General features: G+C 43.0%; 1 long non-coding RNA gene across 1 annotated transcript in view; it reads right to left on the bottom strand.

Moving 5' to 3' along the window:
• The window catches only part of LOC128482736 (uncharacterized), a 42,171-nt gene that overhangs the window by 24,509 nt on the left and 694 nt on the right, over nucleotides 1–16,968 (bottom strand). The window lies entirely within an intron of this gene.

Below are 16,968 nucleotides of genomic sequence, written 5' to 3'. Positions count from 1 at the left end.
GAGACAGGCTTTTAAGGGCTAATATTTAAAGTTTCTCAAGCCCCAGGTAGTTTAACCCCGCGAAACCCTTCTCTAGCTACCCCCACCACATCATCTCTTCGTCCCAGTTATAAAACTTTGTAGTTTGTTCTATTAACCCTGAATTGATACGCACGATAGCCTCTAACACAAACAGCGATATTATGCCGGGAACGATTACCGTTTAATTGATCGGGCGGCATAAAACACACGATTTGCGGAAATTAGTCGTATCTGATATGTTTATTATCCTCGCTTACGTTAAAAATGATTCTTTAGTTTGGGTAAAGCGGAAATTACACGACGGAGCGATCCGCGCGTGACTGACAGCTCTATCCGCAGAGTCACAGCCGGTGGTTTAATATAATCGTTCCGAATTAATGAAAGCGATATAAGCAGCGGCAGATAAACACGTCGGTGTTAGCATTACTAAGATGTTAACCCCTTAAGGACAATGGGCGGTTCCTAAACCCATTGAAAACAATGCATTTTGAGCCCGTACATGTACGGGCTTTGTCATTAAGGGGTTAATAAGGGGGAGCGACTCACCTGTCAGCTCGGATCCGGCTTTCCTCCGCTTTCCGTTAGCGGCTGTCACTCGCGTTACAGGATGAGATGCACCTTGACGTTTTCTGTCCTTCGCCCTCGCTGAAGAAAAGGAAGAAATCGGCCTAATTTCCCAAAAATGTTAACTCCTAAGCTATGCTGGCTGTGTTTTGGGGCAAAATACATCAGAAAAGGAAATTCCGAACACTTAAAGCTGTGATTGTTATTTCCCCCGGTGACGTGTTTATTGTGCAGATATAGATCTTTCTTTGGAAACCATATTATTAACGCATTTATGAAAGCCCCATTCCTCCTTAAAATGAGCGCAAGGCATGTGTGGTACACTAAATACGCAAAAAACATATATATGTCTTTAGGGTATGAAAAACCGTGGTCATGAAGTGGTTAATACCCTGTGGCCTAACCTGTAATGGACCCCATACATACCCTCTGCATATGGGACACGTCTCCGACTCTATGTAGCCTGGGATCTAAAGCAAGCTAATTAATTAGTTGCAGATGAAGTGGCAGGGGCTGTAAAGACCCCAGGGGTCCTAAGTACTGACTCTCATATACACTCTGTCCCAGCAGGGTCACGTAAACATGGGTTTCACGTCCGGGCAGCAGCACCGGAGAGTGTGAGCTGCACGGATGATGGAAGAGCGTGTATACACGGATTCGTGTGGTGTTAGCGTGAGTGTGTATGTATAAGTGGATGGAGTTCGAGTGTATGTTACTGTGCAGCATTAGAGTGTGCACATGTTAGTGGATGGTGTTAGAGTGAGTGTGTGTGTGTGTGGTTATGCTGGGCTACCCACAATTGATGAAGACTATGCCATCCACTGATGACAGAGAGCAGAAAGCCCCAGCGGGGGCATCCCTTGTGTTGCATTACCTGGGACAGATTGTGGCGCATCAGTTGTTAAAAACTGGACCTTACCAGCCATTGCTTTAATACAACTACCACAACCCTCAGCCAAGATTGGCTGCATGCCGGTTCTCCCTGATCCAGCGAGAGATTCTTCTGAATTGCTGTGAATTTCCCTCACCAGGAAGAGGGCCGCGGATATTTGCTTTATGTTTAAACTCATCATCGTGACACGAAGAGATTGCTGTCCGCGCATCATCTTCCCCCGCACGCCAGCGATCGCATTTCACACTATTTATAGAGATCCTTCACCCAGACAGAGAAAAGATATTCATCTCATTTATTCATATTCTACAATAATGTTCAAAGGAGAGATCCTACGGAAAACATGCACTAATACCCCCCCAGCGCTGTATACAGTAATATAACCCCCCAGCGCTGTATACAGTAATATAACCCCAGCGCTGTATACAGTAATATAACCCCAGCGCTGTATACAGTAATATAACCCCCAGCGCTGTATACAGTAATTTAACCCCCAGCGCTGTATACAGTAATATAACCCCCAGCACTGTATACAGTAATGTCGGTCTGTGACAAAAACTCGTTTTACTTCATTTTGTTCCAATAAACCCCTTTACCTGGAGGCCGCCATTGTTGTCAGTCACATGATATTTGGGGTAAGGTAAATGGGACGGCAGCGCAGAACAGGTAGGATAGTTTGGCGAGAGGATTTCACCCCAGTTGGAGGCAACCTATTGGTTGAGCCGCAGGCACCACCCTCGAGGACCCGGCTGCACCAATCACTCTGAATAGTAACCGAGGTGGAAGGAATAAAGATAGCAGAAGGCTGATTGCTTTACGGCAAGGACATGTGAGTGCATACTCCAAGCTTACCTGCCTCCGGTCCCTTTTTCCCCTTAAAGCCCAATTTTAACACGCATTTCATGGGGTTCTTACAAAAGCAAAGCCCTCAGATCATTAACTTCCTCCCCTCCCCCAACCCTTACAAAGCCCAGACCAATTTTTGTGTTTTTAGTATACATTTCTTCCACCATTATTTTCCTCTTCTCGTTCACCCATGCTGAGCCATGTACGTCATTGGTCAACAAGAGGTTAAAAGGGGAAGATAAACAAAAGAAGAACAGTCCAGCTCATTACATTTTACCGCATGCAAATCAGTTCATATTTTCATGTTTTATGCCATTGGAGTTTCCCATTAAACGGGGAGGAATAATCACACAGATCTTAAAACAGGAAGTTAAGATAGATGACATCATTTGTTGCCAAATTTAAAACATCGCTGACCTTAACAGGTTTATAAATCCCGACAGTTAATCTTAGAAGCTGTGGATTTTGCTGTCAATTAGAGAAATTCCAGATTTTAGTATGTACGACCGAGTCCTACGTCTTAAAAAGACCTTACTTTAAGACACAATTTAATTAGCATGGATTTCCATGGAAACAGCTGTTTAAAGGTAATAGAACAGAAGAATAACGGTAATTAGTATTACAACGTCAGCCGTAGCAACAGGCAATATAACGAGCGACTCTCTTACGTTTCCTTATTACGGAGGGTTTTTTTTTTGTGAATATATGTAAAATCACCTGCATTAACAGCATGCGGACCGAGATCATAGGGTAGAAAATTATTTTCACATAATTCATAATTTCCTAAAGGTCACGGATGCAGCCATGGAGTAAAAAAATGTACATTTTATGTAAATGGTCATGATGGGGGGTGATAAATCTCTCTTTATTCAGCTTTATGTTGACTTTTTTGTATTTAAAGTGAACTTTCAGGCTGTTTGTTCATCGGGTTGCCGCGGCAGAACAAATACTTTTTTTTTTGCGCCATGTATGTTGGATATTTAGGTATTATAGAATATATTCTATATTATCTTATTATTAAAGAATAAATAAAAACAGACCTCATACTTGTTAGTGTCCTGAAAAGGTAAACCTGAGATTTAGGTTGCATATAATGGGACACATTAAAAAAGGGTGCACTTCAGCCCTATTTTCATATTAAATACCAATTGTAGTCCATTTCGAACGGACTCCAACGCATTTTACTGCAGGGAAATCAGGGCAGGCATTCTTTAGTTATCGGAGTTGGAAAATGAAACTAGCGTCTCCTGTAACTCCGCCCCCAGCTGCCTCTACTGAAACCAGGAAGCATTCTGGTGTACACTTCCTGCACATGCTCAGTAGAACCCCCATTCTAGTCAAAGGAAGTAGCAGCAGCCGATGAGTAGTAGTGGCAGCAGCTACTCCCATTGATTTCAAGTGGGAACTCAGGTTAGTAGGTGATCCACACTCTCAATGGCCACATAATTTATGCAGATTAGAATGACATTTCACATTTAGTTATTCCTCTCATAAAAAGGCTCCGCATTTTGTACATTGCCAGCGCTGGATTAAGATCCCCCAATCCCCTAGACCAGGGGCGTCCAACCTGCGGCCCTCCAGCTGCTGCAGGACTACATCTCCCATACTCCTCTGCCAGGTCCTTGGTTGAAAGATCATTATGGGAGATGTAGTCCTGCAGCAGCTGGAGGGCCGCAGGTTGGACACCCCTACCCAAGACTAACATATCCATGCTCTACAAAAAAAAAAAAATAAATAATCGAGAGGATGTTTTATAGACAAGGATCCTTAGGTCTACAATGAAGGTAACAAACAACAAGGAAAACCTGGTATGTCTACCTGGCATCAAGCTGCTCTCCAATTCAATTGTCCCCTTTGTCAAACAATTAGTTAACCCTAATGTAAAACACTTCAAATATAAGAATATTTCTATAATTTTGGAGTAACTAGAATCGTCTGATACATTCTCTCCTGGTCAGGTATAGGCAGAGTATCCATACATAGTCCTTAGGAAGGCTTGTACAGATAATCATTGCCTACAGGACACCGAGTCATATGCCCGCCACGATCCCTGAGGGTTCCAACCCCAGGTTCTGATCTAGAACCTGATCTATGAAAATGTTTGGATTTAGGATGTGACGAACCAGAGGTCCACTGCAAAGTTGGATCAATTAAAGGGACCCATAAGCCATATTATTTTCAATGCCTATAATCGCTTAATTGTCCCTTTAAATTTCCATGTGGTCCCCCATGTTGGACAGATCTCCTACTGACTGCAATCATGTAGCATTCACCTCCGGGACGGGCAAGGATTCTAACGCAGATACACAAACCCGAAAAGAACCTCCCTTTATATTAATCAGTGACGCGGAAACATGAGCTGCAGCTTCTCCTAAAGCGTTTTTATTTGACGAACGCATATTAAAATACTCTCTTGATGAGGCTGCATTGGAGTCCCCCAAAAATGACAAAGCTGAAGCTAGAAAATACAATGTGTTTTTCCATCCAAATATCCTCTCCTTTTCTCTAAATTTAGCAGCTCAGTTTTTAGGTTAATAGAATGCCGGATATTTGAGAACGTTGGATCATTATTTAAATGAGAAACGCTCGTGTGTAACGAAATAAAAAAAGTAATTTAGAACTGAAAATAAGCCACAGAAAAAGTTAATTTTGCTACACTGATATAAACCTACACGGAATTAATTCACCTTTTTATTAGAATTTAATATCAAATCACAGTTATTTAAATATAATAGAGGTTATCAGAGCAGCATTTATCAAAAGTACATTTTTATCCATAAATTTCACAATTATTACGTTAACATTTACAGAATCCTGTGTTAAAACAAGCCAGAAATGAGGTTTTATACAATTAAATAACGTAGAAAATAAATATTCACGATATTAACTCCTAACTACCTCTATGGGGTGTGAGAATAAAATGAGCTGTGCTGCTGGGGGTCCCTGTCTGTATGCGGGGTCTTGTCATAGGATCTAGATAGTATCACTATAATAAAATTGGCTTTTAACAGAAAATTGAATTCATGTTGTATTTGATTAAATCCATAGCTTGTGATAAAAAAAAAAAAATGTACTCATTTATGGGAGTACGAAATTTGATTTTAGCTATGCGTTTGCTTGTAGTCCGTCCAGCATAATGTATAGCTCAAAGTTTGCGGGCTAAGTAAAGACGCATTGTAATGTCCAGATGGCTCGCTCCAACTCATTCTTCCTCTGATTTCATTCCTTCGCAGCATTCTCCATTCAGCCTGACATTACAGAGCCTGAAATAGCTGCCTTTATCCGCCGGCGATTGTCTGAATGTGAATCTGCCAAGCATGAAAAGCCTTCTTTGGCAAACGCGTCTAACGTAACCTCCCTGCGACTCGGCCCCAGATGATTATTGATCTTTTTCAGAATCTCCCAATTAGATTTTCTGGCTTTATTTTAGCCGGGTCTTAAAATGAGCCGCTCCAAAACATAAACACTGTTATAAGTAAATGCAGCATTAAAAACACTCACAGGGAAATAATTATTTAGTCAAAATTGCCTCATTTGGGTTTTTTTTTGCCAGGAATACTGCATAGTCATGTGATACAAATAGGTATAATAGAATACAACAGGTTGTCGCCATAGAAACTTAAAAAACTTCTGAATTTTTTTTTTTATAGAAATTTAAAAACATTTAAAAAATAATATAAAATGACCATTCCAGGAGTTTCTGAGAATTAACCCATTTATTACTAGACATCAGCAGTTTTAGACAATAAACCTCTCTATTACCAGACATAACAAAATCTGTTAGTGTTAGTTAGTGTCAGACTGGGTTATAAAGACTGAGCCATTCTATAGTTTTCCCACAGACAGTAAGATAAGGAGTCGGGGTGTTTGTCTAGTAGATCGGGGGTTAAATAAGAGCAAGAACTCATACAAATGGCTCATATGCAGCTGCCTGAAAACATTTGGGGTGAAAACCCCTGGTATTTCTAAAAAAGTATTTTTTATCTGATACTAGTAATGAAAAACCAGTGGAAGATCCCTTTTAATGACGCATCCTGTAATTCTAAACAAGACGGCCCTCCGCACGTATTATGAAAATCTCAAACCTTTTTATTTTTTAACCTCATTTTATCCAGATTATAACATTTATAGGTTTAATTTTATAGAAATTAAGAATAAATCATGAAATATTGTGCGTTGTAAGTATATTCCCCGTCTCCGAGCGTCCTTGAAGGTTATCCCTGGCGTGGAAGCCACAGAGAGTTTTCAGTCAGCTCTTCTGTTCTTCAGGGTCTGTCATGGTTCTTCAGTCCCATTCACGGCGTTCAAAAAATTCCCAGGCATTTTTCCCTGGTTTCTTTGACGAAACGGAATTTCCATGAGTCCCCGGCCTTCACCCGTGGGTTTTCAGGACAGACACAAGGAAGCCATTGTGAAGACGACCGTATCAAATCCAGCGGTCAAAAATAAGTCTTTTCACGACTAACCCATGCCTTTAATTAAAAAGGCATTTTTCTCTCAAATATTTATTGCGGGTTTTTCGTTCCGCAAGGTTTTACCCTTAATCTCCAGATTCTATAATCCCTAAAAAGCCTCGCGATGCAGAATAATTTATCCGATTGGCTGTTCATGTCTTAAAATCTTAAAGCCCCAAAACTCAAGACAAGAAAAGTATTTTATGTTTGCCCTAAATTTCCCAGATAAGTAAACTTATTATAGCTTTAAAAATATATACAATAAATAGCAATTATTATAGCTTTTTTTTTGCCGATTTTTTTTTTTCTTTCTTCTTATGGAATATTCATGAAAATTCAGAAACTATCATCTTCTAAGTATGATTTCTAGAGCACAGATGGCCACAAACTATTGTATCTCCTACAGTGTATCCGGCAGAATAACTTATTTATTTTTGGTCTGATTAATAGAATCCAGCTCTTTGCCCGTGATCTTATGGGATCCGATGCCAACGCCATACAAGCCTAAAGGACCTCGGTATTGGCAGATAATAGTCTGGGGGGTATTAGGTTCTTTGACCCGATGAGCAGAAAGATACCCAACCTTTTTGCTTTAAGCAAAGTGGCTTCTGATTATCCAGCAGCAACCAAAAACAAACTACAATTCCCATGATCCTTTGCAAATCAATGGATGAACTAAAATTTCCGGGATCTTTTGCCAGCACTAGGAACAACTTCAACTCCAACTTATGTTTTCCATAAGTTAAACTTACACTGTCACTTCCGCTACATTCGCCCAACCATTCATTCCAAAGCTATCACGACATTCATGCACTTACAAAAAGTAAGCAATAATTTCTGTGATCCGTACGATATACCGTATTTGCTCGATTATAAGACGAGGTTTTTTTCAGAGCAAATGCTCTGAAAAATACCCCTCGTCTTCTAATCGGGGTCGTCTTCTAATCAGACCTCAAATAGAGGTCTCATTAGGAGACTAAGATCCAGATCCCCCGCACCGCTGCAGGGGACCTGGATCCTCCTGTCTCACCCCCCCCCCCATCACACACACACACTTACCGGTGCTTCCTACTGTGTTGCCGGGGCAGCGGGTTGACGTCCACGCGATCCGCGTAGACAACGTCCGCTGCAGCCGGAAGGAGGTGTGGCTAGCAGCGGGGGTTGTCTGCGTCCTTCGCGTAGACCTTCCCCGACTGTCAGAGACCAGAGTTCCCCGCACCGGTGCGGGGAACTCAGATCTCTGACCTCTGACAGCCGGGGAAAGTATACGCGACGGACGCATACAAACCCCCGCTGCCAACTCCACCTCCTTGCGGCTGCAGCGGAAGGCGACGTCAACCCGCTGCCCCGGCTGAAAGCACCGGTAAGAGAGGGGTGAGAGGGGGGGAGAGAGGGGTGAGAGGGGGGGGAGAGAGGGGTGAGAGGGGGGGGGAGAGAGGGGGGAGAGGGGGGGGAGAGAGGGGTGAGAGGGGGGGGAGAGAGGGGTGAGAAGGGGGGGGTGAGAGGGGTGAGAAGGGGGGGTGAGAGGGGTGAGAAGGGGGGGTGAGAGGGGGGTGAGAGAGGGGGAAGGGGGGGAGAGAGAGTGTGTGTGTGTGTGTTAGTTAAATGGGGGTATAGGGTGTGTGTGTTTAATGGGGGCATAGGGCATTTCTGGAGTGGCGTTAAGGGGGAATTTAATAGAGCACTCTGCCTCCTGAAATGCCTTATACCTCCCTATATGCCATTCTGCCCCATAATATGCATTTTAACCCCCTAAATGCCAGAATGGGATATAGGGGTATAAGGCATTTCTGGAGGCAGAGTGGCACATAGGGGGTCAAAAGGCATACCATGGGGCACAGTGGCACATAGAGGGTTAAAAGGCATATCATGGGCTACAGTGCCATATTGGGGTGGCAAGCCTGGGGGCAGATGTGCGTAACTGGGGGACAGGTTGGAAAATACAAGAAATAAAAACAAAAAAAATATTTTTCTCAATCATAGCTTTTATTAAAAAAATAGTTTACATGAATTAACATTTACTGGTAAAACTTTTTTCCTTTGGGGTCGTCTTATATTCAGGCTTTTTCTTTTTTCCTAAGTTAATATTCAGATTTTGGGGGGTCGTCTTATAATCAGGGTCGTCTTATAATCGAGCAAATACGGTACTACTTTATCCAACCATTTTTAGATGTATAAAAAAAACAAAAAAAAACTTAACGTGTTTCACACCTTAAACATTGCTTACTCATAAACCAAAGTCACTACAGAATTGTATTTGTACAAATGAAACCACGTACAAATCATATGCCTGTACATAGATGGTGAAGCTGTTGAAAGTTTTACTTTACTGAGAGGGTGGTAGATAAGTGGAACAGCCTCAGAGCAGAAGTGGTAGAGGGTAATACAGTGAGGGTATTAAGCATGCATGGGATAGACATACGGCTCCTGAATCTAAGACAAGACCAACGACTGATTAAGGTTTGAGTCTTTACAGCAGGAGAAACGGGGAGACTAGAGGGGGCCGGATGGGGCCGATCTGCCGGCAATTGCTTCCAGGGGTCTCAAGAAAACCCAGCGATGGCTGAAACACAGAGATAAGAATAATCACGTTTGTCACTTTATGCCGCATGAGCCACGCTGGGTCTCGCAGATGCTCATTATGAAAATATCCCACGGGGTGATTCAGCCCGGGTAAGAGTGACAGCCGTTACAGGGCGAGAGGCAGCTGCGCCTCGATGCTCAGACAAAAATCCCTCAAACACCGATTCTCGTGCACAACGTAAAAATCATTCGATGCACCGAATACAACAGCGAACGCGGCTCTGCGGCTTCCATGGAGTTTGAATCGGAAACGAGTAAAATCCACACCAGGCAGAGTCTGTAATCCGGAGCAGATTATTAAATATCATTTCATCTAAACGCTCATAATACTGATGTGTACAAATATAACGCATAAATACCCCCCCAAACAATTATGTGTTATGACATGTAATGGTTACATCACCTCAAATTATAAATACATTCTTAAACCCCAGCGCTGTATACAGTAATATAACCCCCCCAGCGCTGTATACAGTAATATAACCCCCCAGTGCTATATACAGTAATATAACCCCCCAGTGCTATATACAGTAATATAACCCCCAGCGCTGTATACAGTAATATAACCCCCAGCGCTGTATACAGTAATATAACCCCAGCGCTGTATACAGTAATATAACCCCCCCAGGGCTATATACAGTAATATAACCCCCAGTGCTATATACAGTAATATAACCCCCCCGCGCTATATACAGTAATATAACCCCCCCGCGCTGTATACAGTAATATAACCCCCCGCGCTATAGCTGTATACAGTAATATAACCCCCAGCGCTATATACAGTAATATAACCCCCCACGCTATATACAGTAATATAACCCCCCGGCGCTGTATACAGTAATATAACCCCCAGCGCTGTATACAGTAATATAACCCCAGCGCTGTATACAGTAATATAACCCCCAGCGCTATATACAGTAATATAACCCCCCCGCGCTATATACAGTAATATAACCCCCCACGCTATAGTTGTATACAGTAATATAACCTCCAGCGCTGTATACAGTAATATAACCCCCCCAGTGCTGTATACAGTAATATAACCCCCCAGCGCTGTATACAGTAATATAACCCCCAGCGCTGTATACAGTAATATAACCCCCCAGGTAGAGTGGATTGTTATAAACCGCACCACATCAGAGATGTCGAAGTCCACACTGAGGGTTATAAGCAAGTCCCAATTTTCTGGGCATGCCAGCAAAAGAACAAACTGAAGCTTCCCACTCCCATAATTTTAGGATCCTCACCAATGATTGTCAATCAGCGGCAGGAAAACGGGAATGGGAGAGCTTTCCGTGCATGTGCGTGGGGGGTTCAACAGATTGGAGAAAAGCTGAGGCGCACAAGAGAAAAGGGGGAAAAACATAGGGGGACTCTGAAGAATTGCCCCATACAGTTTGCAAAGGGAGCTCTCAGCCATCGAATGCATTAAAGCATTTTTAATATGTTTTTTTTTTTATATCCAGAAAACAGCACAAACCCAAAATCGCGTGACTTAACATTAGTCAAATAATTTTAACCAAATCTCCAAAAAAAAAAAAAATGCTAGCTTGCTTGTCACGGTTCTAACCCCCCCCCATTCCTGCTGTTTTAAGTCCAGGTTGTCATATTGGATGTTTTTGTGTAATTTTTTTTGCCTGTTGCTTTTCGCTGTACAGTAATCTGTCTCCGACATAACGAGTATGCTTTGATCTGACGCCCATGGTGTCAAATCTCTTGACTGTGTTCAATTGTCCGCATGAAACCGTTTCAAAGTGTCATCCCAAGCGATTTCATTTCCAAACCTCTAAATCATAATCTTGCCTTCCTGACTTTTTTTTTGACAATTTTTCACGGGCATCGCTGAGCAATAATCTGTTCTTATTGCATTTTTTTCTGATTTAATTTCATTCTAAACAAGGAACGTCCCTAGCGCTGTAGATCACTCTACCTTGTCAACATTCTAATGCTTTTCTTCCCAAACATTTCAAACTTGAATCTGAATCAGGTGCTCAACATTCGGCGCTTTGTGGATGGTTTTTAAACCAATATTTGGAATGATCAATTTGGATTTTAACCCCTTAAGGACATGGCTTTTTTTTTATTTTGTGTACCCTTCGTGACCATTTAGTGAACCCACACAAGTAACTTTCCTAATTTCCTATTAAAAAAAAAATGTTTTCCCCAAATCCGGTAATTCTACCCCCATGTCCTATTTGGGACGTATTTGAAGCCGGACAATGCAATTTACCCCATCAAACCATATATTTTTGAAAACTACAAACCCCAGGGTATTGCAAATGGTGGCATTTTAACTCTTCTCACGCACTAATTTTACCACCAGCCTTTGTCAAAATGTGCGGCTTTTTACTTTTCACTAATCAGATTGTGATTAGAAAGCTGGGCTCCATTGACTTGCGTGGATAAATGCAGTACCTGTATTCAACCTTCAGGTCTCTGGAGGCCATCTTGGAAACTTATTTTTAATGGGCGCCGCCATCTTGCAAGAGGCAGAATCTCTCACAGGGGTGGGTTTTTGGTGTCTCCGAAAGTCTAACGAGGCCTTTAAAGCGACACCATTAAAGTTTAGGAGGGGATCGTTGATATCTTTACATACACCAATATATATCCCTAATTTCACCAAGCCGATGACAGAGCTTCGCCCCATTCCAGCTGCTACAAACACAATAAATATAAAACGTTTGACAACTAGGACTGTCCTACGCAAGACCATCATTACATCATCATGCATGGGAAATACACCATAACTCACTCGATCTGCCCTTCCACGCTTGTTGCCCTTGCTTCAGTGATGCCAGACATTTACCCTCATTGTTTTTCGGATTCCATCATTACATTGTTGCAAGGTTACCCTTCTCGAAAGACGTCTTTATGATACTTTACTCGCTAAACCTTGAGACTATGGGTGGATTGAAACAATTTAACTTGCCAGACTTCACCATTTCCTTCAAGAAAGACTGCCCCCCCCAAAAAAAATCTACAATTAAATACAATGAGGATAATGTACTGTGATATTCCTCGTTCTAGAAGGTACTGTATGATCAACCCAATAAAATGATTGGCAGTTACACCCAAAACATATATAGGGTGGTCTGTAGGCTACCCCCCCCAAGTTTCTAATTAATTAGGAAATATATATTTTACTCAACGACAGTAAGGATACGTAGCACAAGCAAAAGGGACAGAACGCCAAGTTTATGCCGTCCTCATTAAACACTTTTTCATGTGACATGAGATTAAATTGCCGGAGAATTCTTCAAGGGCAGGATGACATTGTCCTGGTCGGTTTCCCGCAGCGAGGGTTTCTATTTAATTGTCTGAATTGGAATAAGAAGCGTTTCACGGCCAGCGAGCGGCATCTCTGACATGGGTTGTCAGAGTTGATTTAATATTTAGCGATGACACGGGTTCCGAACTGAGAAGTGACTTCTAACACCTTCGTTCGAGAACAGAACTTCCGTTTCAAATGTTACGAGTTACAATACGGTTATCTGTGTGTAAAGTAGGACTAAAATTATCGAATGTCTACTCAACTAGACCCGTAGGACCGTTCCACCACAAAATGGAGGGTTTGAGAAACACCCTTCAACCTGGTTAAGTAATATTTACTAACGTTTATTAGTTATTTCAGAAGGAACATCAATATTTTTTATTCTACAAACACATACACGCTGTTGATGCACCTCAAAGGAGCCATCGATCCATGGTAAGAAAAGTGGTATGAGGTCAACGTGTGACATCATCTGCCACCAGCCATGGGATCTAATAAGTGATGGATTTTAGGAGCTCTGCTTTAGTTTTCAGTGGTTCTGGTCTGGAAAATCTACAAAATTTAATGATTGAAATGTATTGAGCCTCATTTAAATTGTACAGCGCTGAGTAATTTGCGGGTGCTTAATAAATAAAAGGCACACAGAGGACACAAAATTACACACCGCGCCAACTAGCGCTCAGGTCTTCAATGCGGCACATGCCCCTCTCGTGGTTTTATCGGTAAAGATCAGATCCCGTTACCGACACCAAGTCCCTGATTAGATGGGGAGCCTGCGCAGCATCGGGATGAAGGCCCTCGCACGGCCCCGGCCTCACCGGCTGCTTCTGTACTTTAAATAGATCCATAGCCTCTAGCGCCAATTGCAAAGAAACCATTTCTTCCGCTCGACGGTCTCTAATAGACTGCCCTCATTATGGGAGCGCGCCAAATAATGCTGGAAGCAGCCAAGGCAGCTGCGGGGTTAAATCGCTTTGCGGTGGAGATCAGCAGCATCTTTAATGTTAAATGGGCCCTGGAGGAGCCTCGTCACGGACGCTAAGGAATACCCGGGAAGTCTCCGGGTCCTGCCAGGGACTCCAGGTTGTGGGAGCGCCGTTGCAACACACTGAAAATATTCTAGAGCTCCACTAAAGCACCTACCCCTATCACCCTGGCACGCCGGTCTCGTCGGCAGTCTGGCGGCAGTACCACCATTGCTGGTTTGGATCCTAAACCTAGCCACCGGAGCAGAGTTTATTGAACACTTGCACCTAATGTCCAAATGTGTAACCCCCATCTACTGTCCAGGCGTAACCCCCATCTACTGTCCAGGTGTGTTTGGAGGAACATCTCCTGCTATATATTTTTAATGCTAACCAGCTTCACGGATGACTCAGCAAACATCGCTGGGGGTGTCTAACTAGGACCCCCCATGCAAAGAAAGTGTTCTGATTGATTGCCTTTGGAGCACTTTCTGGCAAAGGATCGTCAGCCTGCTAAGGTGGCCAGGAGCTGCAGCTTCTCTGTAAGTTAAGCAATTTTTTTATAGTTTCTTTATTGGCCAGAGAAGTTTAACCAAACGAGTTGGAATCAACATGCATTCTGACATCAAAGCAAGTAGACGTAGTCATTAGAGGAACAATACATTGGGACACAAGTGGAAAGGCAATAAAAGAAACACAATGGTTTCACACGGCAAACAGCTGGACAATGACAGTAACATCAAATAGTGATATAATGACATCATACATAAAACATACAAACATAGCCAACACCCACCCAGGCCAATCCAAGAACCCCAAATACGAAGGCCCGAAACTAAAACCCTGCAATGGCACGAAGACCTCTCAGAACTTGAAGGCAATGCCATTCATCAACAGATAGTTTCCATGAAAAGCCCGATGTGGCTTCCAATTCATTATTATAAAGGAACGAGAAAGGTAGGAATTATAAAAGTGTTTTTTCGATTTATAGGACATATGGCTCAAACTTTTTAGCAGCGGTTTAGATAGAAGTTAAATCAGACGCCAACATTTGGTGTTAAAGAAGGAAATCGCTGTCAAGTGCAGACATCTGGGGTTGTGTTACGGGAAGTTGTGTTGTGGTGGGGGTCTAAGAATAGTTCAATATTGTATGACTTTTGGGAACTATAAGAAAGCAGAACCCATATAAGCCATTTCTAAATGTTCAAACAACCCCCTCCCAGAGGTGCCAAGTCCAACCATACGACCACAGAAAATTGTACGTCTAGAGAACTCATCTGCATAGAGCTGTGAAGGGTCCAACATGTCCTGTTGAAGATATCATCCAATAAACACCGATATTGCTTTGATGAACACCCGAGACGGAATCATTTTCAGATTCACCTCGACAGGTTCTTCATGAACGTTGCCACCAGAGCCAAGTGGCTTTTTATGGCGTCTATAAGACCCGTGCCAATTTAAGGCCAACGTCTATTCATTTTAGGAGAAACCTTAACCTGGGTCATCACAGGATAGGAAAACCTGCCTTTGGAAACTTTGTTCCCGTTTCTGTGTCTGTAGACACGGCATAAGACATCCTGACGCCCCCCCACCACCATCACCGACGCTCCATGAGACAGGATTTTCTTCTTCGTTTTGACAAAGTCTGAATGTCCAAATTTGTTAAAATCAGAGCCCATTTCCAAACCCCGGCGTCACTTCGCTCCGCTCCTCCACCTGCCCCAAAGCTAGGAAGGAGCGCGTAGTTTCGGTTAACACATCCACGAGCTGTCCGGCTGAGATTCATGGAGCGTGGCAGATTGGCAGAGACAATTAACGAGATTAGATCGGAATCCGCGATCAAGAAAAAAGGAGATTAGAGTTCTAAAACTTGATTAACGGAGTCGCATCGTGCCACATCTACGTCTCCAGCCGAGGAAGCAACACACACAGGTCCTCACACTCACATCAGGTCCTCCACACTCACATCAGCTCCTCAACACTCACATCAGCTCCTCAACACTCACATCAGCTCCTCAACACTCACATCAGCTCCTCAACACTCACATCAGCTCCTCAACACTCACATCAGCTCCTCAACACTCACATCAGCTCCTCAACACTCACATCAGCTCCTCAACACTCACATCAGGTTAAGCTCCAGGAAAAGGTGACGCAAGGTGAAATGATGTAAGTCGAGACCAGAGTCGCATTTAATTACATAGAGCGATGTTCCTGGCTTCAATAGATTTAATACTTAAGTCTGCAACAACTCATCAGTTTTTTTAACAGCAAATAGAACAATACGCGGTTAACCGACGCGGCCAACCATTACAGAACACAGAACAGGGAACTTTACAGAGCACGTCTAATGTGTATAACGCTTGGAGGAAAGGAGAAGGTGCGACAAACATTTAAATGCATAAAGTGATTTAACAGAGTGAAGTTCTATTTTAAAGGAAATTGAGAGGCTTAGGAGGAAGGGTAGAAAGTTTTACTCTACTGAGAGGGTGGGAGATAAGTGGAACGGCCTCCCAGCAGAGGTGGTAGAGGCAAACACAGTGAGGGTATTAAACATGCATGGGATAGGCATATGGCTCCTGAATCTAAGTTCACCTGATTACATGAAGAGCGAAACCCCGTCCAACATCAATTTTCGCAGGGCAAGGATAAAATTCTGAAATCAGAAACATACCATTAGTTGCTATAGCGACTGCGCTAAGCTTCAACCAAAAAACTCTATACATAAAACCAAACTGAAATTTCTTATTTGTCGATATAATTACCATCGAAGCTGAAATCTGAATAATGGACCCACATTTTTGAGAAAGCAACTTGCGCGATAGAAGTCACTTTAATTCAGGTTAATAGAGGGGGCTCAGACTGGCCATTAGTCCCATTGGGCAAATGCCCCATGGCGCCTTCCACTGCCAGGTATAGCGCGGATGCACCCATGGCGTTTATCGGCTGCTGGTCTTAGTGCCAAGGCCGGCTTCCGATAGAAAGCATCTCAAGTAGATCCTCTACTCAAGGAACCCAACAAGCGACCTCCGCGGTATGAGAAGAACATCTTTGTGTCGGCGTCCAGTCTCAGCCGACGTCCCCTCGCAGAAAACTAAGCCTTTCGCAGAACGGACCCCCAAAAGTAACACAATATACCTGAAAAGTCTAAAACGTCTCTGGTGCGTAACACCGGTCTGCGACAATAAAACCAGCAACGTCCAATGCCACAAAATACTTTGTATGATGTATCCAGTTACACGGGCCCTACCCATTACTCGTCACATCAGGGGTCCCAAGCGCCTATGTTACTTATATCCGTATGTGGCCAAATCAGGTCTCACCTAGCCACCCTTCAGCTTTGGTGTTAGATAATCAGATTTTTGCTTTAGA

The sequence above is a fragment of the Spea bombifrons genome, chromosome 3 (genome assembly GCF_027358695.1).
Source record: "Spea bombifrons isolate aSpeBom1 chromosome 3, aSpeBom1.2.pri, whole genome shotgun sequence".
Taxonomy (NCBI): domain Eukaryota; kingdom Metazoa; phylum Chordata; class Amphibia; order Anura; family Pelobatidae; genus Spea; species Spea bombifrons.
Note: the sequence above shows the minus strand (reverse complement) of the source record. Positions and strands in the feature narration are given on the sequence as shown.